Raw genomic sequence first — 6,000 nt, 5'->3', positions numbered from 1 at the left:
GGCGAGGCTAATCTCATGTACCACTACCTTACCTTTGTGGTTTGACACTAAACTTCTTCAATAGAGTGACAAGTGGTGAAAGTCATAATTTTTCACAAAAGAAGCTGAGCCAAGCATGGATTCCTTCCCCTTACCAAAAATCAAATCATCTCTTAAATGTCATGCTCTCCAAAAAATAAAAATAATTTTCTCATGAAGAGGAGAACTCAACTTGCCATTAGAATAAGCAGCCAGTTCGGCCGGTATACTTGGAGATCTCATACTAAGGAATATTCCAATATACTCTCATGGTCGAACAGAGCTCTCGCCTTTGGAAAACTCAGAAGAGCATGAAAAGTGCTCGCATCTTCCTCACCACAAATAGAACACATAACAGGATAGTGTTGGTGGTGCGCAATTCTGTTAACATGTACCGCCAAGCTGTTAGAAGCGGCTCGCCTGGCAAAAATTCTGAACTTCTGGGGAACATTGACTTTCCAAATTATATTTCAAAGCCTTCTTACTCCATTATTAGCATCACTAAATTGACCTAGCTCTTCCTTTCGACCCTTTAGACTCAACGGTAACCTATACGCACTTTTAAGGGAGAACAATCCATTCTTGTCATGGTACCAAGCAACAAAATCACCCTCCCCGACAATTGAATACACATCCTTGGGATCTCCTCCGCGTTGTGTGGATAAAATAGGTGCCTAATTAAGTTCTAATCCCAACTCCTTGTCCCACTAAAGAATAAGTCAGACACCCACTTGATTCTAGTTATGTTCTTTTTAGCTGAAAGTTTGAGTCTAGAAATCCTTGGGGGCAGTCATCTCTCCAAATATTTATACCAGAACCGTCAAAATCCCTCCAAATCACCCCTTCTTTAAGCGTTTCTAGTCCATGCATAATCTCCTACTAAGTCACCGACACAGAATGCGGAAAAACAGTATCTTTAAGGTGGCCCTGCGGGTAATACTTTGCCTTCATCAAGCGCATAATAAATCCGGGAATACTAATAGCCACCAGGTCTGCTTAGCCAAGAGTGCTTGATTAGTCAAGGCAGCGGAAAGACATGGAAGCTCAAAGAGATCCTTCCAGTTTAGATTTGTCAATGGAACAACCAAGGTTGCAAGGAGATTGTTGCTAACTTGGCAGTACAACACTTCTTTGTTAGGGAGAAAAACTGCAACAACTACTTTTAAGAAAATAAATAAAACCAAGCATGCTAGCATGGACTCTTGCTTTAAAGGTGAGCTTATTCTCCATATGTACCCATCAGAGAGACAATGGATTCATCAAATAAAAATGACAATGGTGTAATAACTTAATTTAGGGAGTAGTGCTCCAAGGTTTTCCAAAAACCAGGTATAATCATTATAATTTGCCACATTTCATCGTTACATAGAACAAAAGAAATAAATAGGACGTAGATTGCTACATAATGATTATTAAGAAGACCACTAAATTATCTATGAACAAAGAAGACCTGAATGAAATAAATTATTCAGTTCAACATATAGAGACACTAGGGGATAGATTGCTGAATAGTACAGCAAAGATCATGATTAAAAAAAGCAAAATAATTCTCCAGTTCCATAAAAAAAGCAAGGATGATGATAAAATAGAGATAGATTGCAGATAAGTTAAGGCATATTTCCAGCACACAATAAAATGACTGAGACTTTCTAGATCAAGACTTTATATGTCAACAATGAAGCCAACGTGCTCATACTTGATATCGCAGCTCATGAGGCCACCTTGCTCAAACGTTGTCAGATGAAAGGCAAAGCATTTTCTAGTGTCAGGAAAAAAGTATGTCGAACTAAAGTTTGTTTGAGCCGAAGTCAACTAAAATCAAGGCCTCTGCAATGGAAACTAGCAACCAACTTGCCATGAATGTCAATCTGAAGTAGCCTATCCTCAAATTTGGCCAGCACGAGCACTTCACCATCCCAAGACGTGGCCACAACATTCCGGTATTGGGTATATATTCCAAACTGCGCACCGAGATTTGTAACCAGCAATTCAACCCGACATTTCAAGGCCCAGACCTCACTTTCGTAGTCTTGCATCATCCAGATATCAATGGTTGTCGCTACATCATTAAAACTAGACATAGCTAGCATTCCATCCATCTCAAACAGGTCAACGCCACAAAAAACAACCGGAGCAGGCATCTCTCTGAATGACTCAGCAGTGGTGTTGAATACCATTATCATGTTGCTTCTGCTCCCATCTTCCATTGAGTTCCAATGGAGGCTACCACGGAACAATACAGGTCTAGGGGCCCACATTATCAACTTCTTTTCTTCCAGGCCTCCTATGTGCCTCGGTGGTTGGTCCGAGCCTAATGTGAAGATGTAGGAGCCATCATCATACGATGACCTAGAGGTCGAGTACAACAATAGCCGGTACTCGCTGATTGGGCTATGTGTATACATCCCCAACATCGTGAAGCCAGAAAGCATGGGGAGGCGAGCACACTCACGTGTTGCCGGGTTGCAGATGGAGAAGTGGCTTCTCTGGATGGAGAGGATGAGGATTGAGGAGGCCATCACAGGAGGCCTCCAGATGGTAGAAGTCATTGCCAAGTCGCGTGACGAACCGGCGCTGGTCGGCGGTGTCCCGGTGGTCGAAAGGGATGATGTCTAGGCAGTAGCGGCCAGCGCCAATGCTGTTGTCGCCGCGGAGAATAGGGAGGGTGGGCTGCCGGGCGTGGTGGGCGAGGAGAAAGTCACGGGTGGAGGTGATGCAGTGCCAGGCGCGACAGACGGAGCGGCAACGGAGTAGGGCTTCAGGTGGCAGGCGGACGAGGATCTCCCATATGATGATATCATCCGGGAGCCCGGCATGGAGGGGCGTCGCTCGCGACCGTGCGGCCTTCGGCATGGTCGCCGGCTGGAACGGGACGAGTTGGGGCGGCTTAGATCAGGTTTTCGTTTCAGGATCACGGACTTGCAGTGTCGTTTGGACTCTATATATAGAACGGAGTACTCCAGTGGACGACACAAACCCATGAGAACGAAGAGCTGAGGCAAGACGAGCATGCCAGGCACGAGGAGCTTGCTTCAGACCATAGAGCGCTTTGGTGAGACGGCAGATGTGATCAGGACGATCAGGATTAGAGAAATCAGGCGGCTGTCGCATATAAACCTCTTCCTCCAAGAAACCATGAAGAAAGACATTCTGCACATCAAGTTGACGAAGAGACCAACCGCGAGTGACAGCAAGAGAAAGAAGAAGCCGAATGGTGGTAGGCTTGACAACGGGACTGAAGGTGTCCTCGTAATCAAGACCATAGCGCTGCCCAAATCCTCTGGCAACAAGGCGCGCTTTATAACGCTAAATAGATCCATCCGAGTGCTTCTTCACTTTAAACACCCACTTGCAGTCAATAACATTAACCCGTGGTGGGGGAGGAACAAGAGTCTATGTCTCGTTACGAAGAAGAGCATGATACTCCTGCTCCATAGCCTCTCGCCAATGAGGAACACGCATGGTAGCCTGATACGAGCGGGGCTCAGAAGACGGATCCGCAATAGCAGTAGCCAGACATGCTGCCAACCAAGCAACAGTACCATCCGTACGTTCCTTTGGTCAAAAAATACCACTGCGACTGCGTGTATATGGACGTAACACAGGAGCCGTCGAGGTCGAGGAAGCAGTCAGCGCGGGCCTGGGCGACGAGGAGCCAGACGATGGAACCAGGTCCTCCATCGTGGCAGATGGCTCGGTGGATCCAGAACCTGCCAGTGAGCTATCCAACAGAGCCGCGGGCGAGGCCGGTGGAGCGGACCAAGCCACGGGCGATGCCGGCGTAGCAGGCCGAGCCCCAGGCGATGCTGGCGTAGTGGGCCGAGCTGCAGGCGAGGCCGGCGTAGCGGGCCGAGCCGCGGGAGACGAGGCCGGTGCCTCAGGTGCATCCACCGAGCGTGCATGGGCACATAGATCGAGGCCATGCAACGTCGCGGTGTGATCGACGTGCACAACAGAGGGCGGCGGCGATGATGATGGGGAGTCCTCCAAAAGCTCCAAACGAGCCCCATGTCCGGTTCCTGCACCATGGTTAGGCAATAACACAGGAGAGTATGCAACATCATCAAATTTGGTCAGAGGCAAGAGAGGATGAATGCATGGACGGAGGAGCATCTGTGGACACAGGTAGATTGGCAAACGGAAAGATACGCTCATCAAACACTACATCCCGAGAAATGTAGACACGATTAGTGGAAACATGAAGACATTTGTAACATTTATGAAGGGAACTATAGCCAAGAAAGACACACTTTTTAGACATAAATTCCAGCTTGCGTTTATTATAGGGTCTAAGATGCGGCCAGCAAGCACACCCAAATACTTTAAAGAAAATATAATCGGGTTGTTCATTAAGGAGAAGTTCGAGGGGAGTCTTCATGTTGAGAACATGTGTGGGAGTACGGTTGATAAGAAAGCAAGCAGTGGTAAAAGCATCACTCCAAAACCGGAAAGAAGCCGATGCATGGGCCAAAAGAGTGAGACCAGTCTCAACAATATGACGATGCTTACGTTCGACGAAACCATTCTGCTGATGAGTATGTGGACATGCTAAACGATGAGCAATCCCAAGCGACTGGAAGAAGGAGTTGAGGTTGTGATACTCGCCACCCCAGTCCGACTGAACATGAACAATTTTATGCTTGAGAAGACGTTCAACATATTTTTGAAACTGAACGACAATATAAAACGCATCAGATTTACGCTTAATAAGATAGAGCCAAGTAAAACGACTGTAAGCATCCACAAAACTAATATAATAGTTATGACCACTGACAGAAGTTTGGGCAGGGCCCCATACATCCGAAGAAACAAGTTCTAAAGGATGTTTCACCTCACGGCTAGACTCCGAAAAAGGAAGTTGATGACTCTTCCCCTGTTGACAAGCATCACACACTGCTACATCATTATTGCTAGAGACACTAGGAAGCTCATGACGATGCAAAACATGACGAACGATAGGTGCGGCAGGATGACCAAGACGAGCATGCCACTGTGACGACGAGACGCGAACTCCACTGAAAACCTGAGAGACTCCAGGATGCTCCAGACGGTAAAGGCCCTGGTAGAGACGCCCACTAAGTAGAACGGCCCTCGTGTCCCGATCCTTAATAAAAAGATCAAACGGGTGAAATTCACAAAGCACATTATTGTCATAAGTGAATTTAGGAACTGAAAGGAGATTACACGTCACAGATGGTACTCTAAGAACATCATGAAGCTGAAGCCTCCTAGTGGCATGACTAGTGAGAAGGGATGCTTGACCAATATGGGAGATGTGCGTACCTGCTCCGTTAGCGGTGTGGATCTTATCGGAACCATGATAGGGCTCGCGAGGATGAAGCTTCCCCATCTCATTCGTCAGATGCTCCATCGCACCAGAATCCATGTACCAGTGCGAATCAATGGCGTAGGACTGAGTATGGCCCTGAGGCTTCTGCGGTGCCGGGCGGTCGGCCATAGCCACCTGATGCGCAGTGTTGCGCGTATCCTTGCCATCGTTGCCGAGACCGAGGAAACTCTTCTGAAAACGACGATGGCACTTGGAGGCCCAATGTCCGTCAAGACCACAGAGCTGGCAGACCCGCCGACCCTCATCACCAGGTAGCGTCAGAGTGGGGGTGGATGAGGGCGGAGGGAGCGGCGCGGGCCCCTTGCCTGAGGCGGAGGACTGGGCGCCGCCGGAGGGGCAACCACCTCGGTAGGCCGCGTTGGCGGAGGAGGAGCCGCAACTGCGGTTGGCACGACACGCCTCAATGCGCTGCTCAGTAAGAAGAAGCCGAGAGTAGACCTCATGCGCCATCATGGGGGTCGTGTTTCCACGCTCATTAATGATCTCAACTAAGCCATCATACTCTTCGTCGAGGCCGTTGACAATGAAGGAGTTGAACTCAGAATCGGTAAGCGGCTGTCCAATGGATGCCAATGTGTCAGCAAGAGCCTTGACCTTGTTGTAGAACTCCGTTGCCGTGGAATCAAGCTTCT

This window comes from Triticum aestivum, chromosome 3A, assembly GCF_018294505.1.
Source record: "Triticum aestivum cultivar Chinese Spring chromosome 3A, IWGSC CS RefSeq v2.1, whole genome shotgun sequence".
Taxonomy (NCBI): Eukaryota; Viridiplantae; Streptophyta; class Magnoliopsida; order Poales; family Poaceae; genus Triticum; species Triticum aestivum.
The sequence above is the reverse complement of the archived record's forward strand: the minus strand, read 5'-3'. Positions refer to the sequence as shown.